Here is an 18,748-nt window from a genome sequence, read left to right as displayed (position 1 = left end):
TGGACGTAATGCTACCCAATGCCAGAAGTCTAACCTGCAAGGTGCATGCAGACCAAACCCACCACAGCATGGAGAATGGTAATATGTGTTCTGTAACAGAAACCTAGGCAAGGCCCAGAAGAGCACACTAATACTACCAGGTTATGCCTCATACCATGCTCTACAGCTCCAAAACATGGATCACACGACAATAGGAGTATGGCTACCAGTAATTATCAAGAATAACCACACCCCCAGGTTGGTACCACAGCAAGAAGCAGCATGGACTATCCACGGGTGAGTAACACTGTCTCAAACTGTGTACCCGTTTGAAGCCTGCTACAGACCCCACCCACAAACCCAGGTACCCCAGCCAGCCTTTCTGAAGACACGTCAGAGTATGAATGTCCCAACAAATACCAAACAAGGCACACACAAAGTATGACATAGGTGGCAAGCCATTATGTATGGAAGAAGTAGTCATGGACCTAGGGACACAAGTGGATGGTAACCTGTCATGTGACACACACATTGCCAAGGTGGCCAGGAAGACCTGCTATATTGCCAACCTTAATATGAAAGGATGCACATGTAGAGCTACAGAGGTCACTGTGCCCCCATACCCATCCCATATCAGGCCCGTACGTGACAACTATGCCCCAGTCCACATGTACCGTACTTTACACATGCAGCAGTCAGAAAGACCCCAAATGTACCCCACCAACAGGATAAAGGGTCCAAACATTGGACATCTGCAGCCTGGCTGAAGAAACCACAGCCCAATTCAGAAGCATACTGCACAGTCAGAGGTGATGTATGCCTGATGTACAAGGCCATGCCCAATCCAGAATGAATGGACATGCTCCACTGCAGAAACCCCAAATCCAGCAGACACACCACAGTGAGATATCTGAACCTCTACACATAGATTAATAGGATGTGCTGGAGGGACACATCCATAACCCAGAGGCTCAGGACACTCTGGAACAGAATCCCAGTCCATGATAGGCTGAGCTCCACACACAAACTCAACAAGAGAAATCCATTGAAGTGCATGGGAGATAGCAGGTGTACACTGGGGGCCATCCCTGTGTCACATCTAGGAAAGTAAACCCTACGTGGGCATGATATGCACATTGCAAGGGGTGTTGAGACCCACACACAGTCTGTCCCTGCTCAAACAAGGCCAGGGCAGATAGCCTAGTATGAACCTATGAACCTATGATGATACAAATTGTGCAGGACACAAAGGATTATCACACAGCTGTCCTACCTGATGGTAGGAACCATGGTGGCAATCCACAGATATGCTCTGCAGCACTCTAATATCACAAAGAATACACCAAACCCACACACATTGCCAACATCCTACCTAACAGATTCTTTGCAAACTCCCCACCAGCACCCAACTGCCAAATATCTATCCCAGGAGAGGGCAGGTCCCCCGACATTGCAGATGCTGAGGTAACAGCTAGCATCCACAAAGCACAGCACACAGCATCAATGGTACCAGATGGTATCCTGGGTTGTGTCCAACAAGTACTGTAAGAAGAATGGAATAGCAAATAGCATTACTGTGCACTATCAGTCCTACCACAGGATATGTACCCACAGAGCGGTGTACAGCAACAGTGGTCCCACACCACAAAGGGGGTGCCTGAATGCATACTGCAAACTATCACCCCTCAACCCCAAATATCTAGGTTGGCAAAGTAATGTAGAGGATGATCATGGATCCCATGAATAACGAGATTGGGTACCTACAGACATTGGACCCTACCCAGTGTGGCTGTCATAGGGCAGATCCTGACCCGTACACATATCTGACTCATGTGAAACATGCACCAAGCCCAGTGATGTGGGGAATGTTGATCACACAGCCTATCTGGACCTTGTTAAACCCTTCCATACAATACCCTAGTTGGCGGTACAGATAAGCTCACCAGCCTAACTATAAACCCCTATGCAAGTAGATGGGTTGCAAACCAGCTGAAGGACAGAACTGACCTGGCAGACATGCTGTAGCCATGGCAGACTGCAAACCAGGTACAACTGGCATCCCACAAGGCATGGTCCTGGGAACCCTCTTGTATTCTATATATGTCACATAGGTACAGGCCAACATGGAAGGACTCTGTCTGAACAGGTTTGCAGTGGATGACAAACTGGCCACAATATTGGACCCTCCAGCTGACACAAGCAACCTACAAAAGGCACACAGAAACACACAAGTGGTGCCACAGCCATGTCAACAAGCTAAATGCAGAATAGGGTATAGTCAACCCCTGTGGAAACACAGTACATGGCCAGAAATTACCACATAGGTGTTAACCCAGTAAGTACATCAGGAGCAATAAGAGACATGGGGACACAAGGTGATACATATCCTGCATGTGACAACCATGTGTCTGTAGTGGTTACAGAAACATACCATATACCCACCTAATCATGAAGGTAAGCACAGCTTGGTTAGGGTAGGTCAATTTGCCTCTCCAGTCATCCATCAGCAGCCTCACAATTGTGTACTATGGCCCTTCAGGGATGTACCGTAGCAGACACCTGCAGCAACTGGAATGACCACACAAATACCCCACCAGAAGGATTGCAGAGCTGTAACAGATGCCATGTGTCACCTGAGTAAAGTAACTTCAGCTCCACACAGTGCCATACTGCCTGGCTGGAGGTGAACTGTGCCTGATGTATAGAGCCATGACCAACCTGGTATCAATGGACATTTGGCACCATGTAAACACAGAATGCTGGTGACCTATGCAGCTGACAGGCCTGAACCCCAGCACAGACATAAACAGGACATGCTGTACTGATTGGTCCACAACCCAGAAGCTCACTCCACTCACGATTAAACTCCCACTACAGGATATCCAGGGAGACCCTCAGTGACTGTCATCCAGAGGAATCATGATGACTGAATGGGAGATGGCAGGTGTACCCTTGATATCACCTGTATGTCATGGGTAGACAGAGGCACAGTACACTAACCGTGACATATGTCATGGCAAACACCAGTAAATGTGTGTTGAAGGACAAACACTCTCTGACTAGCATTACAAATGGACTAGGGCACATGGCCATTGTTTGTCACTGTCCACACAAGTTGTGGAATACATTAACAATGTCGGACAATCATGTACTAACTGTCCATATCTGAACAAAATGCAGCATGATCATATCTGCACAACTGGCCCTCAACCAGTCTGGTGTGCTCACTATAAATATTACAAGCACTGAAACCGATTATACTGTCCACCACAGTGAAAGTTTTGCACCAGTACACTATACAACAATACAACTGTTTGGTCAGCAGGAAAGGATGATGACAACTGTATGCAAACTATCCCATGGTAACCCTGCAGGCACAGCATAATGCCTGTTAGGTTCAGACACACAGCAGTTGGGCAGTAAGAACACAACCTGATGTCCAACACTCAACTGTACATGTGATATATAGATGGAGAACACAACCTGATGTCCAACACTCAACTGTACATGTGATATATAGATGGCGTCCACACACAAACAGAAATGTGGTGATCCACAGATCCAAACATAAGGAAAGGTCACACTGGGCATGCTCGCACACTTAGATAAATGAGATGTGGCAGTCAAGAAGCCATACAAACTGTGAACTGGGCATGCTCACACACTTAGGCCATGTCACAGTTCAGCAGTTGAACACACATATCTGGCATTTCTATATGTTAACACAGGAACCTCCCACAATACAGACATCTGCCCAGTGCACACAGTGAAGTTACAACAGAGACATAAGTAAAGTACTGGATCCCACTCATATGCAAACATCTCCCACAGTACACACGTTGTTTATAGAGATAGGGGAGGCTATGGCAATAAAGACCCACAAACAGTATATGAGCAACAGATACGTGCATCTGACAGGTAAACATATGGCCGTAGAGTGCAATACCTGACCGTTGTCCCTAGTGAATACAGAAGGCTATCCACAGTGTAATTGGTGTCTGCCTCCACAGTACAGTAGACCACTGTGCCTGTGCAAAGTTAATGCATAGATATGCTCTCCCCCTTACTGATGGAAAATAACAGATGTACATACCCCTTCATCCATAATGATGTCAGCACACTATACATATGTCAGGAGCAGAAATTATACCCAGTAATGTGAATACCATGCTCCGCTACTGCGTTTCTAACAAGTGTCATAACATAGTTAGGTAGGGGTTTGAATCCTGCAAGTGCCCAGTGTGTGTGTGGCTGTGTATGGGGGAGTAGTGTGTGCAATTCCATGTGTATGAGAAATGTCCCTTTTGCCAACTTTTACTACACAAAACATGCTGCATATTCCACTGTCTAAACACTGATGATGTCAGCACCCTATAAGTACAGCAGAAGAAAACACCTCCCCCCTCCCCAATAATGCAAATAGCATGCTCTGCTAATGCGTCTCTCATTAGTGTCATACCATAGTTAGGTAGGGGGTTGAATCCTGCAAGTGCCCAGTGTGTTTGTGAGACTGTGTATGGGGGAGTAGTGTGTGTAATTCCATGTGTATGAGAAATGTCCCTTTTGGCAACTAGTACTACACAAAACATGCTACATATTCCACTGTCTAAACACTGATGATGTCAGCACCCTATAAGTACAGCAGGAGAAAGTAATCTCCCCAGTAATGCAAATAGCGCGCTCCGCTAATGCGTCTCTCACTAGTGTCATAACATAGTTAGGTAGGGGTTTGAATCCTGCAAGTGCCCAGTGTGTGTATGACTGTATATGGGGGAGTAGTGTGTGCAATCCCATGTGTATGAAAAATGTCCCTTTTGGCAATTAGTACTACACAAAACATGCTGCATATTCCACTGTCTAAACACTGATGATGTCAGCACCCTATAAGTACAGCAGGAGAAAACAATCCCCCCAGTAATGCAAATAGTGCACTCTGCTGATTTGTCTCTCAGAAGTGATCTAACATAGTTAGGTAGGGGTTTGTATCCTACAAATGCCATGTGTAATTTTGTCACACAGTTTGTCCATGTGAGTGGGGTATTGTTCCCAATATTGCACAACATACATTATATCAGTAATGTCAATGCACACATGATGTATGTGTGTGCCACCTACACATATGTACCTGTGAACTGCAAGAGTTCCCATGTCCGAAGCCTGCCTCATGTGAATACATGGAATATGCATCAGACAACTTTATGACTGGGGTGTTCCATGCAGGGGTTGCATGTGGTATGTGACTATACAGTCTGGGTTGTAGATGGTGTCATCCCACCAGCGAGGGATACATGATTGGTCTGGAGCATATAGTCCACATGTTGGTGATGAACAGGTGCAGCATGTTGTCACCACTTGTGGGAGTGGTAACAAGTTGTTCCATAGCAATGCAGGGAATGAATGATAAGACACCTTCAGATAGGGTCTTGCAGCTAGAATAATGCTCACACTGTATGTTTGGGTAGTTGCAGTACAACCATATAATGGTGTGTGTAGAGACCGTCATATTCCCAGTGTTGTCAGGAAGGCCAAGTGGGTTTCCTGGGTATGGGAGTGTGGTGTGTGCCAGGCTATGAACCTGAATGCAGTCTAACCCACTGTGTGTTGCACATGGAGAGGCTCTGATGCTTTGTGCAGTGCTACCAACCTGGGGGTGTGTGTATCTGAGGTGCCTTTGGATACAACCTCCTGTTCTGTTTTGGTGCATGTGTAGGGGATGACAAGCATGGTATCAGGAATGACCTGGCACTGATGGTGTGCACCTGGGAGCCTTGTATCAGGAGTCTGTTACTGCACGGATATTGCTATACCCCATGCTAAGGACAGTTTCCACTGCATGCATCTTGAGGTTTACACTGCTGCTGTTGAGTAGCATTGCTATTAGTGTCCCATCCCGTGTGCTACCTGTGTAGGTGGCTATGTAATGTCAGCCTTGCATACAAAGGCAGTATGTGCGTAGCAACAGCCTCTGCCAATATACAACACCCCATGGGTGACAGGTGCAAGCTGTCCCAAGCAAAGCAATGTGGCATGTCCAGCATGTAATCCCACACTGACAGGCATTGGATCCTCTTTGAATGTCACTGAAAGGTACGTTAAGTGCAGAAACCGATGATCCTGTCTACATATTGTAGCAGCATTCATGGTGAGGGTGAGATGCTACCCAAAGCCAGGGTCATTCCAGCCTGTGCCACAACCTCAGAGAGCCCCTCCATGTCCCCTAACATGTAGTCCAGGGAGGTGCATCAGAGGTGATACACACTGGCACAGACAATGACTGAGTCATACTGCTACATGCCTTGGAGTGACTGCTTTGCTTGTGTTATGTGGTGGATCATAGTGCCCGATGGGCAGCTCAGCGTGACTGTCACCTTGTTCAGCCTGGGAGCAGGACCACCGTGTACGTGTCACTAGAGGTACCTCATACAACCGTAGCAGGTGTGTTGTCTAGCCGTATGGCCTGACACTGTTTTGCACACAGGCTTTGTGAGCTATGTGTCGCATGTGCTCTGCTCTGGCGTAATGTTTGCTTGTTTGTCTGCTTTGCAGGTGTCAGCTGCTCAGGCAGAATGCTATTCTGAGAGCCCAATAATGTACCTGTGTGTGTCTGTGTTTGGATTGTGTTCGTGGCAGGTCTATGGGAGACTGGTACTGTATTCACTGTAGTATCCCACTCCACCTGACAGGGACTGCCAGTGCTGTGTAAACAGAGCTTAGCCCCCAGTTTGGCTATGTGGTTGCATCTCTCACATGTGTTGTACATGTATAGGAAGGGGAGAGGGTTGACTGTGTACATGAGGCAGCTGTAACATTGCCACATGACTCACCGATTCACCAACTGGACCTGAGAGTAGATCAACAGGTGACCTTTGCACATGCTACCATAGCATTGTGACTCCCATACTAAGTAACGACACATAGGGCCAATGGGGAACAAGATACTCAAGTTGACTATGTGAGGGTGTAGTGCTCCTGAATTGTTAGTGCTGGCATATATGAATTCTGTCTTGAGCAAATGTGAGGTACGTCATATGCAATGTGATACAGGCAAGCTACATGCAAACAGGACAAACAGTGACGTTCTGTCAAGTAACACATGGACATCAGTACAGTAAGCAACACAGATGTCACTAGGGATCCACAGAGGCACTGTATATCTGCACCGCAGGTGGAATCAGTGTTTCAGGAACATAACAGGCAAACATGCATACAAACAAAGCTACAGTCAGCAGGCCTGTATGTAGACTATGCTACAACAAACAAGGTGTACGACTTCCAGTATGTAACAGTGCATATATGCAGGCACTCTAAGCCAGTACCCAGACATTCCCAGGTCAGACGGGCTGGGTCCAGCCGCAACCCCCACAAGTGTATAGACCACGTACCTTTGTAATGTTGAATAACTGGCCTGATACCCAAGTGCTCATACCTGTAATAATACACATGTCAAATAACAGACACTGAGCCCTCACTCAGCAGTTCCAGACATAGTATGATGTATGCTAACTGTCCTGGCACCACAGTATCCTTGACATCTATGGACACTCTCCCTCCTGTCATAGTTAGTTCTGTGTTTTGGTGCTGTTATGCATGGTATGAGGTGTGACCTTGTAGTGCTAGTGTGCTCTTGTGAGCCCTGAACCTGCTGTGTAGTACTGCACAGATATCAACATCCTGAAACATCTGCATTGCAGAGTCGTGTGTCGACAGCATGCAACTCGCAGTTGACATGGCCATCATTCAGTATCAATATGTACATTGTTGTATCCCCTGAGCTATCTATGTAGGTGGCCATCCCTTTACAGCCTCATCACCAGTATGCAAAGATGTGCAGACAGAACACTGTGGTAATTAGTATGGGTGTACAAAACAATAGAATGACATTCATACTGTAACTGCATCAGGCATGCTGGTATATACCCACAATGCTATAATTACACTGTACTGTTGTCAACATCATACTATTACAATACATCTACGTAGTCGCCCTGTGTATCAGCACCATGTTAACCTGTTCCTGCACTGATCTTACAGATTGCAGGAGGTGGCACAGTTTCATCATATGCACAGGGTGTGTACCTGATATGCCTGAGTCTGCCACTGATACAACCAATTGACATGTCTCTGTGTGCGTGTTGGTGAGGGACAGCAGTACAAGATGGGGCAATGTTGATGCAGTGTGTGCGTATATGCGGTAGCCCTAGGTGTTATCACTTTGCATGTGTGTATGAATGCACACAGTCCCACCTCATGGCTGCCATATATAGGTGTTTGTGGACAGCCGCAGTCTGTACCTGCCAGGACATACAGATCAATGTCTGTGGCCATGGACACGGTACCTGTGCCTGGCAGGGGTGCTATGGACCATATCAGGTACCAATCCAGGCTGGGTACTGTCATCAGAAGCAGGTGTTCGTTGACTGGAGACAGGTCCCTGTTGGGACTGTTCAGTACCATGTGCACGTGGTCTCCTGGGGCGGTCCGATGACAGCACAGACCCAGCATTGCTGGGGCTGCTGCTGGTACTATGTGAGCGGCCGCGGCCCTGTTGTCGTCCGCAATGGCTGCCAGCTGCTGATGTTGCTGGCATACAGCCACGTCGGCGCCTCAACCGTCCACCATTGCCCTGGCTCATGGACATATAGTTGTGGAACAGATCTAATGTGTCCCTCCAACATCTGTCAATGATCTCGGTGAAGTTGCTGATGGCAGCCGCAACATCACGCATACTGTTACTCATGGCTGTGCGACATGCTCTCAGCTCCCTCAGACCCTGTCTGGTGTACCGTTCCATACGTGACTGTGCCTGCATTACAGCTCGAAACATAGCTGGGGTTGAAAGACCTCTGTGGGCACGTCTGACAGGGGCGGTACGCCCACGGATGCTCCCACGAGAACCCATGGACGTCTACCTGTGCGGTACCATGTCAGGGCCCTGGCCATGGCTGCAGTGAGGGGATGCATGTGCCACCGGTACCACATTACCCTGGTCAATGCCCACTGTATCCTGTCCATCATCTAGGGACACTGGTGACAAAGGATGTATTGGCAGGATGACTGTGCGCATTGATGGGGTCTACAGCTGTGTAGTGTCAATTGGCTGACCAATGACGGACCCTGGCACACCTACCTGTGCCATTACACAGGTATCATCATCACTATCCACAGCAGCTGATTCAGGTTCTCTGCTGCATGACACCAGAGCAGCACCAGAACCTGTGGGAGTAAGACAGGAAACACAGTTTACAATGTGTACACAATGCCACCACTGATGCACACATGCACACATGGGCACATGCACACATGCACACATGCACACATGGGCACATGCACACATGGGCACATGGGCACATGTACACATGCACACACCTCAGTATATGAGATATCAACCCACAGACACAAACACACCTGCAATCAAACACATAGCGCTACTGCTTCAGCCTATTATTACTATTAGAATACAGAGTAGTGAAGGTAATGGTATTACACACTCACCAGCATGGATAGGCTGCCTTGCTGTTACACCAGAGGGACCTGCAGAAAAAAGGCATTTATCGTCAGTGGGCACAACTGTGCCATTGATACTGTGGGCATGTTACAGTTCAGTAGTGCAACAGTTAGCTTCCACAGGTGTACTGCAGATAATGAGGTTATCACTAATGCACAATAATTACCAAGATAACAGCTACAAATCGAGGACACACCCCACACATGCATAACCTAACAGTGTACAGAATGGTCACTATACACATGGCATGTTATCTGCATGCTCTGTGTCCTGCTGCTGTGTGGCTCCAGCCTCCATCATTACACATGTATGCTGTTGTTGTTGCTGCTGTGCTGGAGCCACAACACTCAGGAGTAGTCCCTCCAGTCTGGTGAGGGGGGATGTCTAGCCACCCCACCACCTGTGGCAAGCTGCTGCCTGTGGATATCCGATGCACGCTGACGGACATTTCTAATTAAATCACTGCAGTGATGGCGTACCTGCTCATATGTCCGGTTATGTGTGCCTATGTCATTTACCCGACGGACCAGGTCTTGCCACAGTGCAGCCCTCTCCTGCTGGTTCTGGCTGGTGCGGGAAAAGAGTACACCGAAATCCCGCACCAGGCTCTGGTGTATCTCCTCCTCCTCTGCAGTGGAGTAGACTGGGTTCCGCTGGTGAACCATGTCCTTAAAAAGGAGAAGGGAAATATGTCAGCAATATCTGTCAGCAGACTATAGCACACATAATACACATTATACTTGACTGCAGTGATATAACTTAGGCACCATATATAGCATCTGTCTGTCTATTGGGGGATACATATGTACATGACCAGATATCAGTGCTCATCCGACAACTGTGCAACAGTACCTAGCATACTCCATACAACAGACTAGTATACTGCAGCAGTCAATGCACTGTTTCAGGTACAATACACAACCTCACACTTTGGGTTTGAATCAAGGTACTGTATGGGGAACATTATCAGCCCATGCACTGCACACAATGCACGTTACATATTTCACTGGTACTGCACACTACTCTTACTTGCCATAACCCTACCTACACCACAGTGACATACAGGGTAACACAGCACAACATATGGCAATGTAGTATGTGTTGATCGCAATACCCCACACACCTGTCTCTGGCCTCACACCAAGGACACACACTACCATGACAGACAGACAGTCATGGTGAGCAATTACACCAGTACACAACATGCACCCAGTCACTAGCACACTCATTCCACCTAACATATTCCATTTGCAATGTGTTAATGGGTGTGCATTGCATCCTAGGTAGGTAGTGAGCTTTTGGCCCTGGGCCTACAGCAGCGTACTGTTATGCTACCCTGCCCCTTGTGACACGTGTTATGATCGTACCTGCTCCTTACAGACAGTTACACAGGGTGACTCATATGGCATATTACCTATCAGCATAACATTCAGCAGGGGTATGTCTGACATCTACTGATGGGGAGGCTTGCTTCTTAATTCTGTGTGGTCTGCTACAGGGTATGTCATATCTGTGGGTAGGGTCCCGTACCTCCACCATGTGCTCTATACTGCAGTGACAAGGACGACAGATGTAGGTAATTTGTGTTGTGGATGTTGGAGGTGTTACCATCGTTGGGAGACAACTGTCATGGGTGTGACCGAACTATGTATATCCAGCAGTGGTAACCTCTATGTAGGTAGTCTGTGTGCACTCTGTGGTGTTTGAGTGTATTGACAAAGTTACTTGCATATGTCTGTGTCCTTCACCATATCTGTAGCTGTCATGGGAGTTACATACCGTGTAGGACATTGTGGGGTGTGGAGGGGTACAGTGACCTACATGTCCATAGCTGACACACCATGTCCGCTGACACATTCCATGTACAGGTATTACAGGACTAGTGTGCCACTGTGTGTATCGATGTAGAGCCTATTGTACACTTGTTGACCCTGTTCCCCCCTGACACATGCAGTGGTGGGCAGGCATGTACATATGTGGTGGTTACTGGTGTCAGTGTTTTTGAATGGGGTATGGTACTCCAGTATCCACACTGGTGTTCACTCCATGCCTGTGACACCAGGCACCTGTAGCAAGACATCTGAACACATGTGCCTCACACAGTATATATATGTATACATATATATGTATATATATGTATTGATATATTTATATATGTATATGGATATATATCTGTTTGTATATATGTATATATTATATGTATATATGGATGTAGATATATACATATAGATGTGGGGAGAGAGGGGGAGAGAGTGAGAGAGAGACACAGGGTGAGTGTGAGTGTGAGGGGGTGGGACAGAGAGTGAGAGATAGTCATATACAGACATATCTGTTGTCAGTCAGATCTATCTGTATATGTGTAAGTCTCTACAGATATCTATATATGTATGTGTGTATTACATATATCTGTACATACATATTCTACCAATCTCGATGTCTGTGCAGTAAGTGAGAACCTGGTTCAAGGCTCCTGAGAGCACTCCAGCGGTACCAGGCTATACCCTGTAGCATGCATTTTGGCCCCAGGACTCGGGACAAAACAAAAAGGTAGGGGGTGTGTCCATATTCATGGAGGACACACACACCTCCAGGTTAGTGACAACACATGAAGCATCACAGACCATCCAGGTGCAGATAACCATAGGCAAACCTGCTATACCACTGGTAGCATGTTACAGACCACCCTCCCGATCTCAGGGACCACAGTCGGCCCTCCTGTAGACATTGGAGGATATGAATGTCCCACCACATACCATCATATTGGGATAGTGCGACTACCCTAACATACACTGGGTGCATTATTCTACCCCAAACACCCTAGCCCAAAGGTTCCCGGAATTCACTATGTCAAATGCAATGGAACAGCTAGTCACCTCTCCCACAACAGGAGATAATATACTAGACCTGATCATCACAAACATGGGGACAATGTGCTACACACTGGAAGTATACCCCTCACTAGTCACATATGACCACAGACTAATCACCCTGGATAACCCCACAACACAACAGACTACAGTGGAAAACCTCTCACATGCTGACTTTACACGTCTTATAACTGAGTTGGTATCCTTAATCCCCACTGGACCTGTGTAATCCACTTCCCACAATGCAGACACCCTCACATATGCTTCTACAGACATCTCCAAGAATGCATGGATCATGCAATCACAAATGGAACCATGACCCTCTCCACCAAGGGCAGGCATCCTGTCTGGTGGACCCCAGCATTGAACAACTTGTTAAACAACAGATGGTAGCTACTGCACGGCAGAGCATACTTCCATAGAGCTATGGCATCTCTCATCAGCAGTAGTAGAAAGATAGGTTTTGTCGTACACACATGCAAGGCCAACAATGAGAGGGACATCACTATGGTCACTACAGATAACCACAAGGCTTTCCTCTGCTATGTTACACATCTGGGTGGGAACCCTCAGTTGTGTTCACAGTTAGTTCACAGTGACATACACTACACTGAACACACAGATAATGCCAACAGTCTGGCAGACAGGTTCAGTGCAGGTTTCTACACTCCCTCACCCACACATGTGAAATTACTTATCCCAGCTGACTGTAACCTCCCTGTCATCTCAGATGTCCAGCTGGGAACCACCCTCAGCGGAGCTGTAAACACAGCAGCAATGGGATCCAACGGTATTGCAGGTTGCATGCTACGTGAACTGCAAGAGGAGCTACACATGCACATTATATGCTATTCAGCCATAGCCTTACTACAGCATATGTACCTGAACACTGACATACAGCAGCAGTAGTCCCACTCCACACAGGAGGCACCTCTACAGACCCTGGTAACTACCACCCCATAAGCTTAACCAGCCTGGTCTGCAACACTATGGAAAGGATCATTATGGTACCCATACACAGGGACATTGGGGACTTAGACACTTGATCCCACCCGGTTTGGCTTTGCAGAGGGCAGATCCTGCCTTATAAACCTGGTTGACCTTTTCTAATCAGTCACTGTAGCCATTGCTGAGGGCATAGCGGTCCAAACAGCCTACCTGGACTTGCCTACAGCATTCGACACAATACCGCACTCTGCCATCATAGACATGATCAACAGCTAACATGTAAATCCATATGTCACATGATGGGTTGCAAACCAGCTAATGGATAGAAACCCTATAGTCAACCTCACTGGTGCCATGTCAGACTCAGAGCCAGTCACAGGTGGTGTCCCACAGGGCTCTGTCCTGGGACTGCTCATGTTCGGCATATCATTCTCAGATATGGAAGCAGACATGGGAGGGTAGTGGCTGACAATGTTCAAAGATGACTGCATACTAGGCACCATAGGCAATACACCTGCTGACACATACATCCTACTGACAGGCCTCACGGACACCAACAACTGGTGGCAGAGTCATGGCCTGACACTGCATGCCACGTAATGTATACTCATACCCTTTGGACGGACAAGGTACCTACATATTATCACATAGACAATAACCCACTGAGTACACACAAAATAATCGGAGACCTGGTGACACTGTGCAATGCTGACCTCTCATTTGACACCCACATTGCCGAAGTGGTTGGATGGACTTCCTACCTTGCCCACCTTATCATGAAGGGATTCACATCCACATCAAAAGGGGTCATTGTACCCTTATACTCCTGCCTTATCAGGCCCATGACTGTGTACTATGCCCCATTTGGTATGTACCTCACCTGGCACTTGCAACAGCTAGGGGGACCCCATGAGTACATCACCAGGTGGATCAAGGGTCTGCAACAGCTGTCATATGCTGCCAGACTAATGTAACTCATGCTCTATTCCATAGCATACTGCCTACATAGGGGTGATCTGTGCCTGATGTAGTAGGCCATGTCCAATCTGGTAGTGATGGACATGTTCCACCTCATACAATCCAAATCCATCAGAAGCATGACAGCTATGGATTTAAACCTCAGCACACATATGAATAGGACATACTGTAGGGACAGATCCATCACTAAGAGGCTTCCAATACTGTGGAACAGGATCCCAGTTCATGTTAGGCAGAGACCCTCACTGACACTCTTCATGTGCATTCTTGACAAGTGGATGGGAGATCATAGATTTACAGCAGGGGTCTTCTCTGTGTCACTACTAGACAGAGGCACAGTACACTAATGCTATTATGTAGGGGGGTCTTCACTGTGTCACTACTATACAGAGGTGCAGGTTTCTAAATCTATTCTATACACTGTCTGCAGACAGCCTAGTACTAAACTATGCCACTGTGAAACTATATCTGTCTATGTATTTCTACATCCCTCTCTATCTATGTATACACATATGCATATTATATATATATATATATATATATATACATACATATATATATATATATATATATATACATATATATATATATATATATATATATATATATATATATATATATACTCCTTTTTAGGTCCACATATGTATACACACAGTAACATACTGCTGAACACCCATTACTGTACCACCTACTTGTACATTGCACTACAACCTACATTGCTATGTGCACATAGCTACCATCACATACATATGTATGTGGAGCCTTCAATGACAGTTTCAGTATGTCCCCATCCCTATGCACATCCTCATATACATAGATACAGACCAATAATACATCTGGAGGGTTCACAGTATGTAGAGTATTATAGTAGTAGTTTACATTACCTGTGTTTGTTGCAGCTGTTTGTGTAGGCTTGCAGTTGCTTGGCCTGCTGTCTGCCTCTTTGCCTTGATGTTTCAGGTTTGTTATTTCTTTCTCTTTCTTTCTTTCTTTCTTTCTTTCTGTCTTTTTTTTTTTGTTTGTTTTCTCTCTCTCTCTCTCTCTCTCTCTCTCTCTCTCTCTCTACCTCCAGCGGGTGCAATGACAGTATTGCATGTGTGGACTGGGAGTACAGGATGCTTTTGTAGGTATCTGCACATGTCCATGTGATGGCCTCTGCACCAATTGTTAGCCAGCATTTACTAATTGCATGCAGCCTGTTGTGTAGTGATTGCAGTTCTCACTGATTACAGGCCTGTGCTATAAAAAGGTCTGTTAGGTAGGCAAAGCCCTTTTAGATTATCAGGGAGGGGACCATGCTGGTTTACTGTGGACACTGTTCTGTGAGTGTAAGGGTTGGTATGTCTCTCATATTTCAGGCTGTGTTGTAGACACTGCAATGTATGTTGTTCTGTAAGCTACTGTTAGTACATTTGGCAGGGTGTCAGTGGGGCACAGTTGACATTTGTTTTCACATCAGGGACATCCCTGTAACTCAGTCACAGTTGCTATGTCTGAACTCTTAACTATTCAACTATGGCTGTATTTATCCTGCTCTGAGTATGTGTGTGGCTTGCCAGATGCTGCTGTGACATTATTACCTAGTAGCTACGAACTAGCATGACTGTTTCTCAGCACATAGTACTATTTTACAAATCCACTAGATTTGACAGTAAATGTACATGACATGGTTTGTGTACTAGACTTGTATATTCCCTTTAAATTAATTCCTACTATTTTATGATATATTTCTTTCAGCACAATGTTCTTGTGTAGCACTCATGGCTTAGTGATAAGTCATGCAGACTAGTGTTTCCAAGGTCCTGGGTTCGAGACGGAGGGAGGTATTTTATTTTGCTATTGAGAAAACTACAGGCCTTGTCATTCAGAGTGACTAAGGCACTTTTAAGAAGTTGTAAGTGGGTTAGCACCGGTTTGCGTGGAGGTTACGCATGCGCACTGCCGCTTAGCTTCGCGCACACCCGCTTACTACTGCTTAAAAGTGCTTATTCACGCGCACACCCGCGCTATTTTCTTTGAAAGAAAAGAAAATGGGGAGATAGGAAAGTGGTGAAAAAGGGGTCACAAAGAGGGTAGGACAGTAGGGAAACAAGCTCAGGTTTTGCAGGAGGGATGTAGGTAAGACCCATAGCCCCCCTTTTCTTCGTCAGCAACAGCTGTGCATATGTTTCTAATTTGGTGTGACATTTGAAACCTTCCACCCCTGAGAGAGGTGTAAGGACAACAATAATACTTGTTTTACAGCCTATTGTAATTGCCAGTTTACATGTCCAGCAGACATGTGTGCAAAATAGGCAGCTATGTATGGGGCGTAATTTTTTTGTGGGTACAGAGTGCCCTTCTTTTTTTTTTTTTTTTTTTTTCAGGTGAGAGTGGTGTGTCAGGTACAGGAAGTCGGTATAGCTGGGGAGGTAGGTTGGGGAGGTTAACAGGCAAGACAAACAAGACGCATACAGGGGCAGTGTATGACACATGTGGGGGGGGGTTACACAATTGACGGGGACGGATGTTTGGATATCTCGAGCCCATTAGCCCACAGATGGCAACAGTGGAACTGAGATCCCCACCCATGGGCAGTTGCCACTGTGACTTCACTGCCCAGGACGGGGCTGTGCTGGGGGCTGTGTAGGCCGGGCAGCAAGCACGCCCGTGAGTTGTGCCACTCATGCCTCAAGCTGGCGTAGGGGCCCAAGCACAGCGTGCCGGATCTCCCTACGCACCACAGTCCGGACACTACGGAGGGTGAGTGGATGTTCTCCTCCGGCCACGCTTGCAGAGGGGGGATGAACCCCATCCCCTGCAGCGCTTCCACCCGCAGGTGGCACAGGGCCACCGGAGGAGGGTCCGGCCTGGGCACTACTGCCAGGTGCACTCGCCAGCTGAGGTGGGAGAGGTGGGTCTGCTGGAAACCGCCTTCCCTGTCGTCCTATGTTTTGCATTATGTTATGACAGTTTGGGTTAGTAACGTACAATACCATTCTCAATTAGTTGTAATGGCATGCATTAGTATTCCCATTAACCAAACACCCATAAATTCAAGCCATTGAACAGCAAGCATAACACATGCATAATTTGAACAGCAATACACAATCCAACAACATGCAGGGTTGATTGATGGCAACAGGCCATCAGGTTTGGATGTATGAACAGGGCAGATGCATCAACGTACATGCAAATATGTATGAACCAACAGGACAAATGCCCAGGGGTGTTAATTGTGATTGCACATACCAATTTCACGTGGAATGGATTATTTGTGGTTATAGGGTAGGGTGAAGAAATATTTAATTAACAACTTTGAATACCAATACATATGCTGTACATTTCTACTAGCTGCAGATATATACACACTATAGTTCTGCCTACAGTTTCCTATGTGATAACTACTTCAAGTTGGTGATAGGAATGTTACTGCTACAGCAATATACATTTCATATTTATTCATACACATTCATATCTGGCTCTTTTCAGCTACATCATCCTGCTACATTTGCTTTATATAGCTATAGACAACTGTGGATGTTTGGTATTTCAGACAACCATACTATCTGCATATTGCAGACTGAGAGCAACATATCCAGATTTTGGGACACACATTCCAGCTGCAGTACTGTTTTCAACACATGTTGCTGTTTGGTTCTGCCTGTCACATTCATTTCATTCTGTACTGACTGCAGTATACTTTATTCAGGAGTTATTACTACTTTATTGGTGGATTCATACCTCTTTCTCACACTCTTTCACTTTTTTATTTTTACAATTCAGGATGGTACTTAATTCTAGGCTTTATTGACATGTTTTACCTTTAGTTATAACAATCCTTTCCAACAGTCTCACTTATGTCATGTTTCTGAATTTCAACAGATATATATTTCACACATGTGTTTTACTCAGCTTCTGCAGCTGCAGGTTATGTACTATTATATTACAGGTGGGACATCTTTATTTCAGACTTGTTTCATTTTAATGTTTGGATTACAGGCTGCATCACACTTTTGTAATCAAGCAATACTTGCAAACCCTCTTACACTGTTACTTGCACATTTTATTAATTAGTGACTACGCTGCAATCTTTTGCTAACTGTCATACTTATATATTTATTTACAGTTACAGGGAGAGAATTACTGACCTGCCTGGTGGTGCAACCGCACCAGCCTATCGCCATAGGCTCGACGGTTCGCAGAACGGACACCTGCAGCTGTAATATAAATGAAGTAATATTGGAATACACATCTCCATAATATCAGCTAGGTTAATTTCTTACATAACTAATTACATGTAACTTACTCAGTAGTGGGGCGTTGGGCATTTGCCGGGCCTCCTGGATCCAACGGTTCAGTTGGTCCTGCTTCCATCTCTTCAGGTCCGCATGGTGGTGACGGACTTGCTCACCAGTCCTTGGTATTCCTGTGGCACTGGTGAGATCATGTGCCAACCGGTCCCTCGCCTCAGCCCTATATGCTCCCCACA

Source organism: Protopterus annectens, chromosome 6.part0, assembly GCF_019279795.1.
Source record: "Protopterus annectens isolate FY-2018-M chromosome 6.part0, PAN1.0, whole genome shotgun sequence".
NCBI classification, from domain to species: Eukaryota; Metazoa; Chordata; order Ceratodontiformes; family Protopteridae; genus Protopterus; species Protopterus annectens.
This window is presented reverse-complemented; position numbering follows the sequence as displayed.